General features: G+C 43.5%; 1 long non-coding RNA gene across 1 annotated transcript; it reads left to right on the forward strand.

The window, feature by feature from the left end:
- The first annotated feature begins 1,399 nt into the window (after positions 1-1,399).
- LOC127462337 (uncharacterized) lies at positions 1,400-9,972 on the forward strand. Its single transcript, XR_007900414.1, has 4 exons — positions 1,400-1,497; positions 3,257-3,321; positions 6,675-6,892; positions 9,858-9,972. It is a non-coding gene; the product is annotated as an uncharacterized LOC127462337 (long non-coding RNA).
- The last annotated feature ends 13,230 nt before the right edge of the window (positions 9,973-23,202 follow it).

Consider the following 23,202-nt stretch of genomic DNA (forward strand, 5'->3'; position numbering starts at 1 on the left):
CTATAATATTCCTTCATTGTAAACACTTAGGCTGCTCTTAATGAAATGATTTGAGAGTGGAAACTCCATGGTAGTATTTAATTTAGTGTTGTGGGTTTTTTTGGTGTCTGGCCAGTAGACAATCTTCAAAGTAAGAGAATGCCTCTCATTCTTCACTAAGAGGGTGGGGAGACCCTGGCACAGCTTGTCCAGAGAAGCTGTGGATGCCCAACCCCTGGAAGTGTCCAAGGCCAGGTTGGACGGGGCTTGGAGCAACCTGGGCTAGTGGAAGGTGTCCCTGCCTGTGCAGGGAGGTTGGAATGAGATGATCTCTGAGATCTCTTCCAACCCAAACCATTCTGTTTTTCTATGATTTTGTGGTGTAGAGTTCCTTTCGGTTGAGAAGTTGCAAAAGGGGCTGGAGAAAAGAACTTCCTGCATTCTCCTTGTGGTCACATCTGGTCATGGAGCAAAGCAGAGGTGGTGTCACTGACCCACAGGCAGGTGATGCCATTTGAGTCTCTCTAGGATATCCAAAACACCAGACAACAGCTGACAGATGTGATGCAGCCCCTAGAAGAGGCATCTGTAGGGATAGTGAATAAATGATCTATACTCCCTTTCACTGCTGGAGTTTTAGTGTCAGAATTAGATTGTCCTGAGAACATATCCAGATTCCATGCTGCCACCTTCCCACCTGGTAAGAAACTCTCTTGCAAAGTGCAGGCATGGGCTGGTTTAGATTTTTCAGCTGCTTTATTTCCCCATGCTAATCAGAGCATGCAGTTGACATCCTTGCAGCCTTAGAAGATCAGCTTCTGGTCTGATAGTTAAGGGAATGTGAAGGAGGAAATCTTTGAGATGTTTGGACAATCTCTGGATGGATTTGGAGGAACTCTGGAGAAAAGCCACCTACCTTCCAGAAAAAAACTTGCAGTCTATGAGATTTAGGCCTACACTAATTACTCTGGTAACTCTCATGATCTTTGCTAAATGTGGGTCGTTCCCACTGGCAGAGCAGGACAAGGGAACAATCCACTTGCTTGTGCTGCCTGCACGGTGCATAATGAAAATATTTTACTGGGAGTTTTGCATGAAATGCAGATTTTTGTGTGAAAGGACACAGAATAATATTTTTTCAGTGGTGAGTTTCAAACTTTCAGCTTCTGATTCTGTCTTGCTTAGACATGTATCTTACACAACACACGATTATAATTTTTGGGTAGAAGTTTCAGAATTATCCAAAGTGATTAAACAGCAACAGCAAAGGAAATAATATTTTTTTATTCTCCTTTTCCTACTGTCTAGCATGCAAAGAAATAAAATCAACCAGGCAGCTGTGCACCTCTGACTTCATAATTGCTGGAAGTGAGTTCTGCTTACCTAATACTGAGCTTCCATTTCCAAACACTTGTGGTTATCCATGATTCCTGGCCTTAGTGAAATCAGTGACAAAATGCTAACTAGCTACAGTGCTACTGGATCCAATATTGATGGCAAACACTTAGGCTCCAGATGGTTAGGAAGATTTCCATTTTCCATGTGCATTATTTCCATATTTTGTAGATTCACAGACATATTTTGCTTTAATCTGTGGTATTTGTTTTGTTGTGATAGCAGACAGTAAATCGTGCCTTAAAACTGATGCTTTCAAAGCCCTGAGACCAGCTTTAGAAATATTTCATAAGGTTCTCTGTATGTTTGTTTAGTGTTTGTTTAGCTTTAAAACTGCTTATATGGGCTCTGTATCGTGGGAGGTCAAGCCAGGAAGGTTATGCTGCTTGCTGAGTCACCACTGAACAGACAGGGGCCTTCCTTAATTTCATAGAATCATAGAATCCTAGAGTGGTTTGGGTTGGAAGGGACCTTAAAGATCATTTAGTTCCAACCCCCTGCCATGGGCAGGGAACCTTCCACTGGACCAGCTTGCTTAGAGCCCCATCCAAGCTGGGATGATTGACAGCAAATTTTACCTCATCAAACCATATTTGGTTAATTTATTTTGGTGTCTTCTTCTTCATGCCTTTATGATAAAACAGGCCAAATAAGGCGTATTTCTCTTGAGGGAGAAAAGGTTGGTTTTCCTGGGTATGTGATACAAACCTGAACAAGCATTTGTCCATATGCTGCTTGGAAAAGTTGAGTCAGCATCCAGCTGCAAAGGGAGCACGTTAAATTCTATTAGTTTAGCTGGAGAAACAGCTGCAAGGCCCACCTGGACAAAAGGGCTTCCCACTCCTTGCAAGTGTACGGCATGAGCGTGGCCCACACTCGGGAATGTCGGCAGGGTGAGGCATCGGGAGCTGGGAGTTTTCCCTCATTAGCAAACAGTTCTGCTGCTGTAAAGCCAAGAAAGAGGAGATGGAGGGACAGGATGGGGAAGAGCAGTACCCCCAGAGGGAGGGATGCCAGGCAATAACAGGAAGAACAATTCCAGGGTTTAACTGAAGTGGCAAGACCCGGGAAGAGGACGAGACAGCAGCAGGGAGGGCTCGTTGCTCCTAATTTGCAAGAGGCTTTATTCCATGAGCTGGAAGGGTACCTGCCTGGGGAGGCAGGCAAGGAAATGGCACCTGACACATGGCATCCTCAGCATGTCAGTCATGAGGCAGGGAGTCAGCAGCAGGGTGCTTTTAAGCAACTTGCCTCTCTTTGCAACCTTTAGCAGCCTCGTCTATGCACCGTGGCAGAGACTGGAGGGATGTGACAACCATGCTGATGAGGGGATGGTTGTGGTTGTGATGACTGGGAGGTTCAGTGGTGAGATGCTTCCCTTCAGTGTGCAGGTGGCTGGTGATGCTCCTGGCTGCTGTTTGGGGAGGGGTGCTCTGCTCCCCTTCCAAGTTGAGAGAGGTGGCCAAATACAAAAGAAATTAAACATCAAAAATGCACATCGGGAGAATCCTAGATAAGCTAACAAAAGCCAGGGAATTCAGGGCTACTTCCAGTTAATGCTGTGATTTTTACCAGCCTGGGGAGAACAGGGAAAAAGGTAGTCCCAAGGTCACTTCAAATCACGGGGCTTTGTGAAGCATTGCTACTGTTAGCAGAGGAGTTGAGCTGGCAGAGGGGAGCTGCAGAGGTACAGGCCTATAAAATGCATTATTAAAGAAAATCTGAACGAAATGGCAACCAGAATGGAAAATAGCAAATAATACTTACAGCATTAGAAATTCATTTCAGTTTTATGGACTATAGCTTGGGTATAAATATAAAGCACTGCATTAAAATTCATGATAACAGATTATAGTCTTCTTCCCTATCTGTTCCTCTGCAGACATTGTGCTTGCAAGAGAGCTCAGCCCAGCAACTTAGGGACAGGGCTGACAATTCATGTGGCAGGTATTGGTGGCTCCCTCCATTCCCCACTTCAAAGGTAGCCAACAGGTAGCACCACCAAGCCCAAGGACAGCCACCCAGAGAGTTCAGCCTGACATCAGGAGACAAACTGCTGCAGGTGCTGAGTGATGCTGAGAGGAGCTGTGCTGATGCCTGACAAGAGGGGAGATGGAGGCAAACACCTTTCTCCACCTGAACTTCATCTGTCACTGCCAGTTTTTGATCTCCTACAGTCTTAATTAATGATTTTCTACAACTGTAATGCGTTCTAATTCTCTTTAAGATTATTCCAGCTGAACTGGACACATATCTACGTGAAACAGAAGTAGCAGTGGCATAGCTAAGATTTTGTCACAATTTTCCTTTTAATACAGCTTTATTAATCTCCTTGCTGTGTTGCTACTGGAGGTTTTTTGGGACTGTGTCCTGTGTGAGAGATAGGGATTGCTTTCTATTTCCCACAATTTTCTGGAGAGCATCATTAAAACTGTCAGGGTGGGATGGGAATGGATGATGTTACTCTGTATGTGGAAGTTAGGGATGGATGTAGATATGATTTGTTGCTGCATTTCCTGTGGCTCCACGTTTGAGGAGCAATTACTGTTCCTAACAGGTAAGGATGATGGGGGAAACATGTTCAGCAGCCTCTGATGGGACATCATTTTTCAGTCAGTTGACAGATTTGAAAAACTTGCCTGAGGTATTTATTATGTTTGAACAATATTGTAAAACACCTTTGATATCCAAACTTCATGATTGCTGGCCTGAGCTCCAGGTTCATGTGATGTTTCTTGTGAAGCTGATATGCAACACAGAGCTACTTTGCATTATAATACTCTTTGATTTAGCGGTGTGAGCAAAGTGCTGCTGTGGGGAATACCTGAGCTGAGGAGTTATCTGAGTTTTCTTTTTTTTCCAAAGAAAGACAGGGTTCTTCAAAAGACAGCGAACATTTTGTAGTGAACATTTCATAAGACATGAACAGTATTGGCATTGTGATCCAGACAGGCAGGGAAAACTCACGGTTCTGATTATCCTGGATTAGGGCATGGATGTGTAAACTGGAGAACAGAGTCACAGCAAGGAAGTACCAGCATCGCCCCCATAAATACCTGGGGGTATTTATGTATTTATATATCCTGTTGAATGCAAAAAACAAAGGCATGTTTGCTTTCCTCAGCCACAGCAGCAGGTGCTGCTCAGCACAGGTAGAGCGAGTCGATATTTAAAATTAATTGCTGTTGCTGTTCTAGTGAGGGTCATAGGGACCTCCCAACCTGATCATTCATGAAGGCACCTCAGGGTGTGGAATCTCCCTCACTGGAGATGTTCCAGAACTGTCTGGACACAAACCTGTGCCATGTGCTCTGGGATGACCCTGCTCAAGTGGGGAGGTTGGACCAGATGACCCACTGTGCTCCCTTCCAACCTGACCCATCCTGTGATTCTGTGACTCTCAGTGGCTGTCAGCCCAAGGGAACTACCAGGAGTTATTTCTTTTTTAACTAGCAGGCCACTGAGGGTCTCTGGAAAGCAAGGCAACTCTCTCCTACCCATGCATGATGTGCCTGCATGAAGCTTTGTGTCTTTGAATTAGTGTTTGATGTGATAAACTTGTATCGATCCGTGTCAGTTCATGCATTTTATTTGCTCTGTTCAGTGAGGAAACCTCTAATGGTCTCCAGTTTTGTTAGGGTGTATTTAATATCATAAATAAAAATAGTTAGTCCTGTTCATCAGCAGTATAACCTTGGAATGAACTGCCTGGAGGACCTGAGCTCCACGTGGGTGGACAGCACTGTGTCGAGGAAGAGCACGTGCGGCTGGAAATGTTAGCACTGGCTCCCTGGCTGGCTGTGCAGCTGGGTGCATTTTACACTGCACAAAGGTCCTTTCTGGGAGAGGGAGAAAGGGATGAGTTCATCATTCAGGGGGTGCATTCAGCAGCACACAATCCCCACTGAGTCACTCTGAAGTGGATGGCAGGGCAGGAAATCACAGCTGTGGGCAGCGAGTGCCTCCCGTGCAGTCATCAAACACTCCCCCCGCCGCCAGAAACAGCCACCCACAACGGGAGCAAGAGGAGGTTTTTGCCATCTATTTTCTCTAGGTCTGCATGGCTGAAACCAGCCCAGTATTTCGACCCCCTGTAGCTGCACAGAGAGCTTTTTAAAAACAATTACATGAGCAGTGTCTGCCCGGTGTGGTGACAGCTCCTGTAGGCAGTGATCAGACAGCAGCAACAGCAGTGGGATGTATGAATTGCCCAAATTAATCTTTTGGGTCAATTTGAAGCCTAAAGTTGGGAAAGGCTAATGTAGCTAATTTCACTGCTAATCAATTTAGCAGAAACCTCCAGTTAATACAGTTGTGTATTAATCCTAAATAATTTCCTTGGACTTTCCCGAGGGCCTCCACTGTGATGATCTTTGATGCTGAAAGCTCTGATTTTGTCCCCTTCACTTCCTACTTTGAATCTGCAATTCTGCATTTTCAGAACAAAACTCTGCAGCATGCAGAACACTGATGATACAAAACAGGATAAAATAAATTAAATTAATTGCAGTATAGATAGTGCAGTGGATACTGCATTAGTTTATTTCTTTTGATGTTTAATTCTAAAAAAATCCCTCTACTGCCATTATCTGATTATTTTTCTCTGGATGGTACTTTGCAGTCTTTCTTCAGATTTCTACTCTAGTTTTCTGGGCCTGCACAATTTAAGGAAAGCCTCGATTATAGTCTTATAAATAAAGTAAATGTATTTGAGGACAGGAGTGGGGATAAAATAGTAAATACAGCAAAGTCTACAGTAGGGGCAGTAATTGGATACCTTGTCAGGGCATTGTCTGGGTCAGTCATCTGGATGTGGAGAGGAAAAGCTGAGAGAATCCATTCCATTCAAATATGAATTTCTAATGACTGGATGTTGTAATTAATGCTGTGGTCCAGTAGACAAGGTGGTGTTTGGAAAAGACTTCCTAGACCATCAAGTCCACCCTGTGCCCCATCCCCACCTTGTCCCCCAGCCCAGAGCACTGAGTGACAAGTCCAGTCCTTCCTTGGACACCTCCAGGGATGGGCACTCCAAACCTCCCTGGGCAGCCCATTCCAATTCTTAACAACCCTTTCAGTGAAGAAATTCCTCCTGATGTCCCACCTGGACCTTCCCCTGGTACATCTTGAGGCCTGTCATGGGAGAGGAGGCCGATCCCCACCTTGCCACAACCTCCCTTGGGGTATGAGCAGAAATGTGAACATGTATAGCTTTGCTATCTCCCATATGCTTTTTCAGTGTTATGCAGGAATGGGTAGAGAAAGGGAGAAAATTAATTTTCTGGATGTTTGTTTTGAAGGAATTGAGATCACCTGTCAGCCTGATGAAACAGCTGATGAACCAAAACTGGAAGTTTAAAGGGGAGGATGAAGTGTTCTGTCCTCCCATATTACAGAAGTGGACTAAATCCAAGGAAAAAAAGGGTTGGAGAACACAATGCAGCACAAAGCAAGCCTTGCAAATATTGCAGCCTGGGAGATTTCTCTTTGGATGATCAGACAGGAACAGGACAGGATGGTATGCACACACACTCTGAGCCTTAAATCCTCTCTTTTAATCTTTATCAGACACAACTATTTCTAGGGAATGAAGGCACTTGGTATAAAGGGAAGGGTGACATGACAGGAATACTTGTAAGCAGAAGCTGTCATGTGTTTTTGATCATTTTACCGCTGTAAAGAACATCTTGATGCATCTTGTCTTTCAAGAAATAACCGTAGTTGTGTCTCTCATTCTGTCTAGTTACTTGTTAGTGCTCACTTCTGCAGACCTCTGTGTTTTCCAGCTGCTACAGATGGGATAAGCTGTGGTGCCAGGCAGCCTTTCCATGTTCTGGGCTTTCCTGTGTGGAACAAGAGAATGTATTGAGCTATAAATGGGAACACAACACAGTGCTATATGGGAGACAACAGGGTGGGATTGTGGGGATGTTGGAGAGGTATTTATTTATTAAGTCTCAGAAAGTGAAGTTGCAGAAACAAGCAATTTTTCAATTTTTTTTTTTTTATTACCCAGTAGTTCTGGAGTCTTTAAGAAAACCAGCATAAATCAGTGTGTTCACCAATCCAGCAAGCAGTTTTTTATAAACATGTCAGATGGTGACCAAAATGTGTTCAATTGCAAATGCACCCAAGGAAGCAAGAACACACCTACAAAAGAAACCACAGGCACCATCTGTCTTTATTTAGGAAGTGCAGTCTTCCCACTTCTTCCCCTTTCCTTTCCACTCCCTTCCTCTTCAAATGGCTTCCAACTATCATACTGTCCTTGTGTAAAACTCTTGAGTTCTCACAACAGGTTTCAGGGCAACAACAACAACAAAAGCCTTATTTCTTTTTTCTCCCTTATCATTGTTTATGTGAAGTCATTCGGCTGCTGAAATGAAATGTCCACCATTCTCATGCTGTAAATTCCCTTTTCCCTGGTAGGGAAGTGAGCTGTGGGAGACAAGGATCACAGACAATATTTCTTAGAATGCTTATTATTCATTAAGCTGTTATTGGTGATCAAAACAAGCCGTTATTATTAATGGCAAATAACTATTCACATGGCACATTCACTCTCACAGTTCACTTGCACAGTCATGGATCATACAGCTCCCAGTTGGAGCAGCAGCTTTGAGGCCATTTGCTCAGAAGCAGAGGGTTGTACTGATGTCCTGGTGGCCCCTGTGTGCAAGTGACCTTTAACAAATGTAGCAAACTCTTGGTTCTGTGTTTATCAACTCTTGAAGGTTCAAGAGGATCATTAGTTCTCCTGAGCTTATCAGTTCTCAGGGAGCTTTCAGTCTTTACCTTCTCTTTTTGGCATGCTGTTGTCTTGCAGCTTCTTCTTCCATCTAAATTTATAGGTACCTGCAATACCCACTCACATGAAAAGGGCCTTTATGATGCTGAAGATTTACATTGTAAAGTTTACTGTGTGTATTTTATTAACATTAAGAGGCAATACGTTAATGACATGCAAGTAAAAAGAAGTAGTGGTAGTTATCACATCCATCCATCACTTATGTCAAAGACTGCTGCAATGAGGAGCATAAGCTCACAAAACATCCCTTCAAGCTGTGCCATGTTAGTTAAGTTTCTGCAGGTTTGCAGTGCAAGATCAACCCCCTGATTGCTTTCTGCAAGAGACTGGAACTGTTCTGGATGAAATGGTCAGAGCAAACAGACCCACCATTATGTCAGCACTTTTCTCCTTCCTCATTTTTAAAGGTTAAAATATAAGAATTGATGTGAAAAGCCTGGCATAAGCCATAACATCCTCCCTACCTTGACGATACTCAAATACTGAAAGTTTGAAAAAAAATTGTAACTACACAGAAAAACAGTGTCTTTATCCTCTGTTTATTATGGAGTGAGGACTAGTTTTGCATCTATACCACTCCCAAAACTTTTTCCCCTGTACTTGGCACTGGTGAGGCTGCACTTGAATCCTGTGTTCAGTTTTGGGTCTCTCCCTACAGCAAAGACATTGAGGTGCTGGAGTGTGCCCAGAGAAGGGCCACAGAACTGGGGAAGGGGCTGGAGCACAAGTTTGATGAGGAGCAGCTGAGGGAGCTGGGGGTGTTTAACCTGGAGAAAAGTAGGCTCAGGGGAGACCTTGTTTTCTACAACTACCTGACAGGAGGTTGTGCCTCTTTTCTCCCAGGAAACAAGTGTCGTGACCGGATGAAATGACCTCAAGTTGCACCAGAGGAGGTTCAGATTGGATATTAGAGGAAATTTCTTCATGGAAGGGGTTGTCAGGCTTTGGAACAAGCTGCACAGGGAAGTGGTGAAGTCACCATCCCTGGAATTGTTCAAAGAACCTGTGGATATGGCACTTGAGGACAGGATTTAGTGGTGGTGGTGGTGGTGGTGCTCAGCTGATGGTTGGACTTGATGATCTTAGAAGTATTTTCCAACCTTAACATTTCTATGATTCTATGATTCTAAATGACTCCATATCACACATAAGGCTCCTTTCTATGTGAAACCACTTTTCCAAACATCTCTGTCTTGGTTGGACTTTCTCAGCAAGAAGACCAGGGGAATTAGGGTGGTTCTAATGTTTAAAACCAGTGAGATGAGACCAATGGCATGACTTTCCACAGCAGAAACACTGCACAAGGTCAGAAAAAACTGGTTAAAGGAGGAGGTGACTCTCTGATCTGGACAAGTCAGGTAAGGGAGGAGCAGCCCTAGATGACCTTAACTGCACCCCAAGCCATCCTCAAGATTATTGAGGAAACTGAGGGTAAGGAAGGTATCACAATGTTCACTTTTTGTCTTGACACCTACAGTGAAGGGGGTTTGCTGGCTGACCCTGCAAAGTACACACACAATGGGCTTTCTCTGAGAAGGTCCTTGAAAGATAAACTTAGTGCCAGAGCATGTTTTGGATTGCAGAGGTAGGGAAAGATGTGCTTGTTTTATGATGTTGGAGTCTGCACACATCTTGGTGGATGCCAGTAGTCCTTTTTCTCTGGGTTTTTGTCTAGGAAGAAAACCAGAGAGGACAAATGAAGAGGCACTGCTGGAGTGTTACTAGAAAAAGAGAAACAGAAGAGCACATTTATCTACAAAAGAGACCATGAAGAGCTGAGAAGGTGGTGGTACCTGGCATTAAAGTCACCCATTTAAGCCTGGGAAAACATGTCCTTATGGCACAAATCTGAGTAGCTGCTATGTTTTATGAACACTGAAAGACATGACTTGTATCATATGTTTTCCCTGAGGTTTGTGTGACTACTCAAACAACATATGTTTCACTGTCCTTGTTCATCACCAGAACATCTTGACAGAATGATGGTCTCTAAATCATTCAGTTCTTTCTCCTGTTACTCTGTTACATGGGACATGTCCTTCTCTGAAGTTTTAGAGTCACAGAATCACAGAATCATAGGAACTGGTCAGGTTGTAAGGGACCACAGTGGCTCATCTGGTCCAACCTCCCTGCTCCAGCAGGGTCATCCCAGAACACATGGCACAGCATTGTGTCCAGATGGTTCTGGAATATCTCCAGTGAGGGAGACTTCACACCCTCTCTGGGCAATCTGTTCCATTGTGTTATCAACCCACAGCAAAGAAGTTCTTCCTCCTGTCCAGGTGGAACTTCCTGGGCACCAGTTCCTGCCCGTTCCTCTTGTGCCATTGCTGGGCCCCCCCGAGCAGAGCCTGGTCCATCCTCTGCCCCCTCCCTGCAAACCCTACAGACCTGGGGGAGGTCCCCTCGCAGTGTCTGCTCTGGAGGCTGAACAGCCCCAGCTCCCTCAGCCTTTCCTGCTCCCAGAGATGCTCCATCCCTTCGGCATCTTTGCAGCCTTTACTGGACCCGCTCCAGGAGCTCCATGTCCCTCCTCTCCTGAGGAGCCCAGAATTGGACACAGCACTCCAGATGTGCCTCACAGGGCTGAGTAGAGGGGCAGGATCACCTCCCTGACCTGCTGCAAATTAATATGAAAGCCTCTGTTGTTCTTTTAAGTTTTTTCCTGCAGTGTGCTTGCACACCCACGGGTGCTCTTGAACAGACTGGCTCAGAAGAGAAGGTTGTGCCTGTGCATATACATCATGATGCATATACATTATCTCCCTGCACCTTTGTTACAATATCCACACCTTTCAAATGACATTTGCCACCTCCTTGGCAGGGTGGGAAGAGAGAAAAGGTCAGAATTAAACAGGAAACATTTTCACTTTTTGAACATTTTCTTCTTTCAGAAGAGGATAAGTGCACCCAGAAGACCTGCAGAGAAATACAGGAGAACCAGGGGACCACAAAAAGTTACAGTGATGGCCATACACTTTTCTGTTTCATTTTCTCTTCCTGCCTGCCAAATCAGTAATTAAGCACATCTTCTTCACCACAGAATCACAGAATGGTTTGGGTTGGAAGGGACTCTGAAGATCATCCAGTTCCAACCTCCCTGCCATGGGCAGGGACACTTTCCACTAGACCAGGTTGCTCAGAGGCCCATCCAACCTGGTCTTTATTTGGCAGAAAACCAGGGATGGGCCACTCACAGCTTTTCTGGGCAACCTGTTCCAGGGCCTCACCACTCTCACAGTAAAGAATTTTTTCCTAATATCTCATCTAAACCTACTGCCTTTCACTTTGAAGCCATTCTCCCTTGTCCTGTCACTCCAGGCCCTTGTAAATCATCTCTCTCCATCTTTCTTGTAGGCTCCCTTCAGGTACTGGAAGGCCACAATTAGGTCACCCTGCAGCCTTTTCTTTTCCAGGCTGAACTTATGCTCAGACTAGCAAGGAAAGACTTTCTTTCCCCAAAATTCGGTTCCAAACTACTTTCCTGGTACAATTTATTATTGTTAATACTGTTGTTACAAGACCACCAGAAATTAAGCAGTTCACATAAAGTCCTGGAACTCAACAAACAGTGTTTTTTGTGCTCTTTTCCAGGTCCTCGATTCCCAAGCCGTTTACATGAGATTTCAATGCTCTCATTTCCTGAGACCCACCTCTTCACAATCATTTACATTCTCCTCCAACAAGCCATACCATTGTGAGGCTTGCAGAAGTCTTGTTCCCTTACGAGCAAGTCCTTGTTTGTTGACATTCAGCCTGTGGAATTGGCTGTGCTACTCTGCTAAACTGGTTTTTCTAGTGAGTAAAGTCCTTTGGCTTCACTAGATTCAAAAACTTCCTGAGTCTTTCCCTATCTTTTCAGTTTGACATCACTGCTCTTCACAGATTTCCAGAAGTCTCCCAGAGGTCTGTCCTCCTCAAGGGAGATCTTGGCATGTTTTCACTGCTTCCCCAGCCAGCTCCTCATCTCTAGCTAACACCAGTGTTGCATGTTCTATCAGGAATGCTGGGAGACAATTTACTAGTTGTAAATGTTCTAGTGCTGATCCTTCCTCATGGGACACATTGCTCTGTGACAGGGACCTGCCCTGGCCTGTTGTCCAGCCAGTTTCTCCTTCAAAAAGCCTTCTTCCCTTAATGGAGTCCACTCCCTGCAAGTGTCCCCAAAACACAGAGCCACCATGTCTCTGCAACGTGCCTTGCTTTGGCCAGAGAACTACCACGTTGTGCAGTTTTAAGTTTTGATTTATCTTGGCCCTTAGAAGATGAACCACAGAATTGTAAGAGCATTGCTTGTAAGGGACATCTGGTGTTTAACACTCAGCCTGGTGTCCCACACAGCAAATAAAGCTCAGCTGCTGCTGAGCCAGTTGCTCCTTGGTTGGTACCAATGCACAGGGTTATTCCATCCCCAACTTATAAGGGGCCTACAAGGAAGCAGAGAGGGACTCTTCATTGGGAACTGTAGTGACAGGGAAGGAGGAGATGAATCATAGAATGGCTTGAAACTGGAAGAGAGTGGTTTAAGATCAGATGTTAAGAAGAAATTCTTTACTGTGAGGGTGGTGAGGCACTGCAACAGGTTGCCCAGAGAAGTTGTGAATGCCTCATCCCTGGAAGTGTTCATGATAAGGTTGGATAGGGCTCAAAGAAACCTGGTCTAGTGGGTGCCTCTGCCAATGGCAGGGGTTTGAAGCTGGATATCTTTAAGGTCCCTTCCAACCCAAACCATTCTGTGATTCTATGATTTCTCCCCTGCCCACACAACCCTTCTATGGATGGGTTGGCAGGGAGGTGGAAGGGGAAGAGTTCCACATCTGCTGCATCCCTCAGAAAACCACTCTCCCCTGGACCAGACTGTTGAAGGTATTTCTGTGCCTGAGAGTTTGGCACTCTGAGCTGGTGTCTCCTGTGCTCTAGGGAGCACAGGGTTCCTGGGATGTGCTATCCCTGCACACTGTAAGGGTGGGGGAGCACATGGGCTACCCAGCTCTGATGTTTGTGCTATCAATAGTTCCTGGGAAATTCATCTGTTAGTGAGCAAAACATGGCTTTTCCATTGTTCTGTGGGTAATACACTCTATTGATCAGATCTCTCCACTAAAGCACTGGTAAAATATCTAATGACATGTCTGAGAGAGGAGTGCCTGGTGCCTCTGGTCCCTCCTACATTGGACTGAAATGCCCTCTGCAGTCAGAAAACCTAAAGAACTTTTGACAGCTGAACACAGTCCATAGCAGCTCTTTCAAAAATGTTTGGGGTGTGTGTCTTCTTGCGATTCTATGAAAAGATCACGAGCAGCTTTTCTAATGAAGCCTTTGTTTTGGATGAAGTGTGTTGTATAATAAAGCTGAAAATAGTTAGTTTTCTTTTTTTTTTCTGGGTCAGCTGTCTGTCATTTCTGATGGTTTCCATATTTCTGCTGATTCCCCTGAGAATACCGAAATTATAGAAAGCATGCCATATGAATAAACAGATCAGTCAGGTTGCTTTCATTAAATATTTAAGGGGTCGACTTACCACAGGCTCTGTAACTTTTTCTGTTACTGTTCTCTACACTTCCCTGCCTTTGGTTCCTCCTTTTCTTTCTTTAGCCAGCAGAGATGAGTGATCCCCTCCACTCCCTTGTCTTCCTCTGCTGTTGGAAATCTACCTTCCCACCTCTGCTCCAGTCAAGGTGTTGCTCAAAACACCCATCTAGAAATCTTCATCTCAGTTTAAAAAATCTCAGTTTCTGTCCAAACCCCTTCCCATCCTCAGCTCTTTCTCTGTATCCTCATTTCCTGGTACACAGTTCTCATGTAAACAATCCATTCTGGCTTTGTTGTTATCTGGAATAAAAGTCCTATATGTCTATAAAACTGTACTCTGAGGTTCAAATTCTGCACAGTGGCCTCTCTACAAAGACCTGTATAAAGGTTTTATAAAAAAAGCGACACCAGAACACAGAAATATATTTTTGACTATGGCTCAGTCTTCTGAGTGAATAGAAATGAAAGAATAAATGCCAAAGACGATGTGTATGAAACTACAGCACTTAAAATATTGTTAAAATAATAGGTGAGGGCCGAGTAATATGTGTTCTTGTCTTATATGGGTTATTCTACACAGAGAATGTGAAATGCTGGGCAGCGATGTCACGATTCCACAGAGAAGAAAACAGGGATTTTATTTTTAACAGCGCTGCCTCTCGATCCATTTCTGATAATGTCAGGAGTTCCAAGAGGGCTGCAGACCCATGTGGTGACAAACAGCCTGACAAAACCCCGCTGGTGCCTATTGTGGAGCAGGAATAGATGTAGGTGTCTATTTGGAAACACGGCGCTCGTGTAGTGCCTTTCAAGTCGCTATCCCTGCTCCCGGGGAAGTTGTCCTCGTGCCCCGTTTGAGAGGTGGCCTCGTGCTGCTGGAGGAAGAAATGCAAGCTGAGAGAAAAAAAAGTCAGAGTTTACCCTTTCAGAAATGCTGCTGCATCGGGCCTTGAGCCTGCAGTTTCCATTTAGGAATAAATGCTGGGGAAACCAAAGGATTTCTTCACCAGTAAGAACCAGGTGATCTGGCCCACGACAAAATTGATTTGTCTGATTCAGGAGGTACCACAAAGACTATGTAGATAATATGTTAAATATAATATATTATATTATTAAACTTATGTCTGGCATGATTTCCTGAAATCTTATTTCTGGGGAAACAAAGGCTGCAAAAGTGAAGATGAAGGAACCTGTGAAGATTTCTTAAGTGAAACTTAGAACATAGTCAGTACGATTGATTTTACAGGACATTTATACATAAAATATAAAAAGGCATATTTTGTTCCAAATGTGATTTGCAAGTGGAGCACAACCTCAGTTTTCTCATTGTGGAGCATCTGCCCTTTGCTATTTCAATAGATTGTCTAGACTGAAATTTCAATCAGACCAATCTGAAAGTGCTTCAAAAAGATTAATGGAGTCCTGTGGTTGTGTCTAAGAAGTTGACTGCAAATTTCAAAATACGTTTCATTTTTAGATGCAGACACCAACACTTTTCCTAAGTTTGCCACCAATTATCATGGAGAAACTGGTGCAATAGTTCTTCTTCCTAAAATCAGCAGGTCTTGAGGATAGAGGTGTTCATGAAATAGTATTCAAGAGCCTTAATTAGCACCATGACTGCATTTTCACAGAATCACAGAATATTCTGAGTTGGAAGGGCCCCACAAGAATCATCAAGTCTGACTCTTTTTTGATGATAGTGAAGTTGATATCCTTATTGCCACACCATCCATATTCTGTTCTTCCAAGTCAATAGTACATGGAATCCTTAAAAATCCAAAGGAACAAGTTTGTTCTTTTTTTTTTTTTCATTTGACTACAAGTTCTTTCTTACTAACTCTTGATTATATCTCTTACTCCTTAATTTTTGACATTGTTCATATCTTGTTTTGAAATACTTGGATTTTCCACACTTAATTCCTAGAACTCCTCCCATTGCTTTCAAGTCTCAGCATATTTAAATGGAGGCATTCGTTCAATGATACAATCACTACAGTTAATTGAAATACAAAAGTTTGAAATATTAAAAACCCCAGAGCATTTTCTATTTTTTTTTTCTGGGTGAACATTTCTGTCCATTACCCAGCCCCTCTAGAGGGTGGGGGGTAATTTTGAATTCCTTACAATTTTGATGGGGAAAAAAAAAAGAAACAACTTAGGCTGTAGGTATTATTTTAAATGACAGCATTTTCTGTCTTTCTAACAATCCCCTTATTTGCAATTTAGTGGTGGTATGGATCATCAGCTTTCACTTTTTGCACAGCAGACTGCAAAACAGCTACTCTGTGTATTGAACACTGAAAATTCAAGCTGGTGATTGTTTTTATAGAGAACTTCATTCTGGGAATGAACATACCCACTGGAAATTTCTAGTTCCCCTAATAGATCACAATTCCACTATTTTCCTACTGGATATCCAGTGGCTTTGGGTTCCATTTACTGCTTCCTTCTGCAAACACAAAAAGGCTCCATCATTCTCTTCCCCATTCACGTGTCTCAGGCTTTAGTTCTTGTCTTAACTTTCTTTAGTTCTTAAACTTACCTTGCTTTAATTCTTGTCTTAACTTTCTCAGGGTATACAGCAAGGATCTCAATTTTCTCATTAAAATGCCCCTTTAATTTTTTAAAATAGTTTTCATTCACTGAGTGACAATATTTTAAAGCATTTACCTGAATATATACTAAGAACATGTATTTCAGAGGGATATAGGAATTCAGCAAATTGGGATGCAAACAATAAATCAAATTCTTATAATCTCTATCCCACCTTATCAACCACTGTTGTGTTTTCATTTTTTAAGAGGTTAATATATATGACTGTGTACATATACATATATTAAACCATAGAATAGTTTGGGCTGGAGGTGATCTTGAATGAAATGAACATCATCAGCTGGTTTGTTCCATGTTCTCATGATGGCAAATATTAGCATTCTCTTGAGTTTGGTCTGGAAGGGTTACAAGGCCTCTATAAATGTCTTTTGAGAGCTCAAAAACTCAAGGAGTTTTGAACGAGCCTTGTTTATACCTTATTTTACCTGATTCACCTTTCCCTGTTTTAAGGTACTTTTAATCACCTTGTTCAATATGCTACAGTAAAATTCTTGCAGAGTATACAGATTTTTTTTCCCCCAAATTTCTACCAGCACTTACAAGTGTACCAAAATTTCCATGTTAACCTATTCTTGTGCACTTCAGAACTAATCAAATACAGTCCAAGTGAGCATCCCACATCTTCAATTGGAGCAAACATGCCCAATCTTTACGCTCTTTCTGAAGGAACAAGCAAATGTGTCAGGTCTCAGTTTCCTCTGCTTGTGTATCTGCAAAATTCAAACAGCAGAACCAATCAAACTGTCTGCTGAATTTTGTAATATTATTCTTCCATTTCTTAGCATTTACCTTTAAATTAAAGGGAGGTACACTGAGTTCAAAGCTAACTCAAATATTGGAAGCCTGCTGTGTCTCTTCTTTTCCTCAAATTACAGATAAAGTAGCTTTCTAAACAGCTCCACTCACTGAAAAAATTGAAATCAGATATCCCTACAATGTGTTTCACTTGATAATGAGCATATCCCATCTGAAGGACAATGCATGTTCACATTCACATTTTCCCAGTTTATACTGTTTTCTGCTATTTTGTTCTAATGCCAGAAATAATGTAGATAAGATAGGGGTATGACTGATTTAAAAGCCTTTGTGTTACAAGAACACATCTGAGGAGGTGGGATATAATATATAATAATACATATGGTCCATATATATATATATATATATATATATTTGGACAAGATTCTGTTCCTCTATGAATTGGCTGCTTCTTTTAAGGGTAGACATCAGGGTCCTGAGGGTGATAAAAGACCTGAGTGGCCCTGACTGGCCTAATCTTGGACCCCCACCCTGTGTCCACGGGCAAGGACATCAAAATTCAGCCCTACAATCAGGTGATGTAAAAACCTTTCACAATAAGGACCAAAAGTTTCTGTCACTTGCTGATAATGACAAATGTTAATTTTATGACCATCACGAGTAACCAAAACAGTGCAAACTGCTTTAGTTGAAATATTCCCTGTTGTTATTCCTGTGGCACCCAGAGGTTTAGATCAGGGCCCTGCCAGGGCAGTGTTCTCTCCAGGAACATCCAGTGGGAGAACAGCTCTGGCTCTGAGGCATTATATGTTGAGTAATGAAAGGCTGAGGAAAGGGAAAATCATCACCTTTGCAGGGAAGGAACACCAAGATATGAAAGGTCAAATTGATGCCAATCAGAATTATAGAGACTGAGCTGATCCAGCGTGAGGAAGCATGAGATTAACTTTTCATTCCTTCTTGGAACTCTTTATAATAGTGGGCTCAGTTGTTTTTTTGTTTAGGTGGTGGTTTTTGTGGGTTTTTTTTGTTTGTTTTCTTTTTAAGATTCATAGCTTAGTTCTCTAGATTATGGAGCTGGTTAGAATATGGAAATGGAGATGTTGGAGGAAATGGGAGAGACCAGAATATGATAAAGTCCTTCCTCAATCCTGGGTGGCTGTACAGCTGGGGAACTTTGCTGCTGGGAGCACAGGATTGATTTCAGGTCCACAAGCTTAAAGAAAGCCCTTGAGGGAACAGATTTGTTGCATTTATTCTATTTTTTTTTCCCTACTTTAGGCAGATTTGGGTTAAGACAGTGTTTGTTCCTGATTTGGCAGAAAACCTGGGATGACTGTCAGCTTGTTCCCGAACATGGCAAGGCCTGTCTGTGACATAGTGTATCAAAACTGAAATGGCAGTAACCTGTGTCCCTGGGAGGTTTGAGACATTTGCTTTCTCTGCATGTTTTTGGTTGCAAGGCTGGGGTTAAGGATACTCTGCATTGTTTCCTTTGGCAGACTCACATCACACAGAAAAACAGGTTTCTCAGATCCTTGTACTCTTAAAAACCTTCCAGGAAACTCACTGGTGCACACAGAAATATCTCTGAATGGTGCACAGCTATCACCTTTTAAGGTTCATTCAACCATCACTCAAATAGTCAAATATTAAATCCCTCTAAGCTTTCTCCTAAACCTTCACTGTTCATAAAGTTCCTACTGAAGATCTTCCATGCCCTGTTTGGCCCTTCCCTTCACTCCTGTCCTGGCTCAGATTAGGAGTCACTTACAGGCACAAGTCACCCAGTAGTTTGCCTTTCTAGCTTGGGATAATGGAAAGGCACTGTTGGTGCTAGAGCAGAGGGAGTTGGGAATTCCTGCATCTAAACCTGGAAAACCATCTGCAGCTGCAGCAGGATAAAATTGGAGTCAGGTCTGGTGCACTGATGGTGGTTCACAAAGAGTTGTGAACATTAAAGGTTCCTGTTGCACAAGAAGATCATTCTTTTCTTGCATGGAGAGCAGGAAAAAGGGTAGCTTCAACTAACAGCTGGTGGTGATGCCTTCTCATGTTTGGGATATACTTTCTCTGCCTTTTACAGAAGCAGAATAATACAAATAACTCATTTTGGCAAAGATTTCTGAAGAAAAAGCCCTTTTTCTCATCTCAGAACAATGAGTCAAGCTGAGCCCTGCAGAAAGGACAGAGATGTTGGGGAAAGAGCCTCGAGCTGACCTCCCCAAGCCCTGTCACAGTCGAGATGATCGTACTGGGACTCGGCAAGACACGACTAATGCCTGACTGGGTGTAGCTCCTCCTGCTGCCCCACCATGGCTCTTGCCACTGGAGATGGCCTTGGAAAATGTGCTGGCTGAGGGAGGAAGGCTCAATTGGCAGGTGCTGTAGAGGAGCTGCTTTACCTGCTGCCTGGACTGGGGCTGTCTGGGGCAAGAAATGAGTGCAATTCTCTGCTGCCATCAGTCCTGCATTACCGGCTCGATGGAGTGACAATGGGGGCCAGAGCCAGGAGCTGATGGCTGAAAAATCACCCCAGAGGCTGCCTTTAGCTTTTGTGTGGCCTCTGGGCAGCCTGGCATCATTCACCAGGGCTTTGATTGTTGTTTTCAGTAATGCCACTCCTTCCCCGAGGTCTCTTCTGACCCCACAACCCGGTCACTGCTCAGTCTGTGACCCTGGAGCTTTTTGTCTTTTTTTAGGCATCCTGCATTTTCTAATGAGAAGAGAAAGCTCTGTTGGCTTGGTGGATTCACAGCTTGAGTAACTGCCATCGCATCGGCTTGTTTTTTCCACCAGCACTAAATTCACTTTAAAAACAGACAGAGTTTTATGAGAAAAGCCAGTCTTTTCATAGGTGTGCCAATATACAGAAACAGTTATTTCCCATCTGGGGTCTCTCTGTATGGTATGTATACATAATTTTATAACTCATCAACTTTAATAGGTGCCCAAGAATGCCAAAAATAGGACCATAAATTTGTAGGAGACAAAACATTTTCACAGAAAAAGAAAATTGCAACAAGATAAGCAAGGTCTGGGATGTTCTGGCACCCACTTGAAAAAGATATTAAAAAGCCCAATCCTGTCTTTTATTTTATGACTGTGTATAGGAAAGCCGAAAAATTCCCAACTTCCAGTAAAAGATAAAAGGTTAAAAATATACTTCTCTCCATTTCGTAGAAAACTGCTCTGTTAAATCTAAAATTTAAATCATAGTGTTTGATTATCAGTGCTCACCAAGAGGATTACAGAACAGTCATTAAATCTTATTACAAAGCGAAGTGCAGAAAGTAATTGCACATATTTGTAAGTAGCTTAGAATTGATTAAAAATGCATAAAGAAAAACTGGAAAGTTTTCTGCAGGCTCAAGGCTGCTAACCCCTCTGGGTAAACACACATCAGCTCATCCCACCAGGAACCTCCTCTGCTTCCTCCCAGTGTGGCAAGAGGAGGATTTCTCCCTGTTTTAAGGACAAGGACTCTGTGATCATTGGAACTGCTGTGAGCTATAGGAGATAGGGAAGGCCTGCAGTCATGTTAAAGTTAGGAAGCTTTAGGAGAAGTTTAATTTAAGCTTTCCTCGGGCTAAGCCTTTCCTTCCCCACCCCCATCCTCCACCGAAGGCTGCTTTAAGGCTGCATTTTCAAAGCAGTGTATGGGGAATTAAGTGCTCCAGTTCCATGGATGTTAATGTGATTTTGTGAGCAAATATCCTCTACTCCAGCGCGGCTGAGGCTCTGCTCTTCTCTGAGGGTTTGTATATTCCTTGCAAGCAAAGGAGCTGTGCCAAAGCACAGTGACTTCAGAAGCAAATTAACTCTGTGTAAGTTAGAGGCACACGGGGTTTTTTAGTGTTTACTTGTTTGGTTGGTTGGGCTGGTGGGTGAGGCAGATTTTCCCTGCAGGGGCTGAGCAGGAGGTTGGGCTGGGTGAGGTGAGAAAGACATCGAGGTGCTGGAGTGTGTCCAGAGAACAATGGAGGTGGGGAAGGGTCTGGAGAGTAAATCATATGAGGAATTGCTGAGGGAGCTGGGATTATTTAGCCTGGAGAAAAGGAGGCTCAGGGGAGACATTGCTCTCTACAACTCCCCAAAGGAAGGTGGAACCAGCTGGAGGTCGGCCTCTTCTCCCAGGCCAATAGTGACAGGACGAGCAGGCATAGCCAAAAAGCTGTGCCAGGGGAAATTCGGGTTGGGAATCAGGAAGAATTTCTTCCTGGAAAGGGTGGTCAGGCTTTGGCAGGGGCTGCCCAGGGTGGTTTGGAGTCCCCATCCCTGGAGGTGACCAAGGAAGGCCTGGCCGTGGCACTCAGTGCTCTGGGCTGGGGGACAAGGTGGGGATGGGGCACAGGGTGGATCCATGATCTTGGAGGTTTTTTCCAACCTAAATGATTCTGTGAATCTGAGGCGATGGAGCAGTTTAAACACCCCTCTGCACTCCCTTTTGCTCGGCTCTGCAATGGTGTGGCCCCAACAAGTCAGCCTTTGCCTAAGCCTTGACAAATTCAGCACAGAACACAATGCGAGGAGGAGTCTGATCCTCGGCAATCCAGGTCTCAGCATGCGACTTGTTATTTTTAACTTTCCATTTAAGCTACTCACACATCTTCTCTGCCAGTGTTCAGAATATTCCTGAAATGTTGCATTGTGTCGTGGTTTGCCTTTCTTTTTGGATTCATGTTTTTCTCTCCACAAGAGTGGTAGGTTGTGTTTAGTAGGAATGGAGGTTTTCCCTACTTCCTGCTTTTTTTTCCTCTTTTAATAAACAGTGCTTTCTCTGGCATAAATCATGATCATAATAAAATCTTATTTTTCCCATTGGACCCAAACTTTTCAGGGAGAGATCAGCACCAGTGCACAGGAAGAGAAGAGATGTACCTTTTCCACCATCACTCTCTTACCACCCAGTGGCTGGACAGTGACAGAGCTGGGACCAGTGTCTTGAACCTCTGGGAATGAGGCAGAGAGAGTCATGGCCTTGAAGCTGATGAATCCACAAGGTAATCTGCAGTGCAGTTTCTCTGGAGTCACCTCTTTGATCCAGCTCCCAGAGCCAAGGCAGTTTGGTTATGCCCTGCTGTGCCCATTTCTGGGGGTGTCATAGCAAGGGCACGTTGGGTTTCTAATTACCAGTCCCATATTGATCAATTCACAACATTTCATCTTATTTTCCTGTCTCGGCTCTGACAATCATGTGAGTACAGAACTGGAGAGATTACAAAAGATTTCGCTGTTCTGTATTCATTTGGAACATCTATAAGGGCTTTTGAATAATCTTTATTTGTAACTAGGAGAAAAATGCACATTCTGTCAATTTATCTTCAACTCACTGCATGGGACTTGACCTGGGTAGCTGTCCTTCATATTAATACAAACTTAGGAACTAAAGCACTACATAATGAGTTGAGAATATATCTCTCAAAGTTTACTATTGATTTACTGCTGTAACATTTCTGAGAATTACCCAGTGCATAATCTATGGAACCAAATGATTTCTCTGCTAGGTTGCTGCTATCTCTTAAGGTTTTATCTAAAGCCTTGAGAACTGATATTTTTTTCTCAAAGTCATATAAGAATCTTAGTTTTCTTTCTGTAGCAGGAAAGTTTCTTGACACAAGGAGCATGGGGGAAACTCACAGATGGGAATGTCAGGGAGCAGTGAGGATGTGAGGACCAGGGAGCTGGGCTTGGAGATGACCCTGGTACTGGTCACTGATGGGGGGAAGGCCATGTTACTTCCAAAACTTCAGCTTGTTGAAGATCAGAGGCTGCACCAGAATCATGGAATGGTTTGGATTAGAAGGGGACCTTGAAGATCATCTTGTTTCGACCTCTCTGCCATGGGCAGGGACACCTTCCACTAGACCAGATTGCTCAGAGCCCCATCCAACCTGGCCCTGATATAGAAAATGCTCCCTGTATGCTTTCATTGCATGTGCTTTGTCTTTTTTGTATCCTCTAGGCTTCAGCATTGGTGACACTCAAACCAGGTTACTGCTCTAGACAACCCCACACCCAGCATGTCTATTCATATCTTCCTATGTCCCCCTCAGGTAATATTTACAAGTGACCTGAAAGCAGTGAATGCATTCAAATCAAGGAAAATCACCCAC

This window comes from Manacus candei, unplaced genomic scaffold (assembly GCF_025592945.1).
Source record: "Manacus candei isolate 608988 ecotype Guabito, Panama unplaced genomic scaffold, ASM2559294v1 h1tg000126l, whole genome shotgun sequence".
Classification (NCBI taxonomy): Eukaryota; Metazoa; Chordata; class Aves; order Passeriformes; family Pipridae; genus Manacus; species Manacus candei.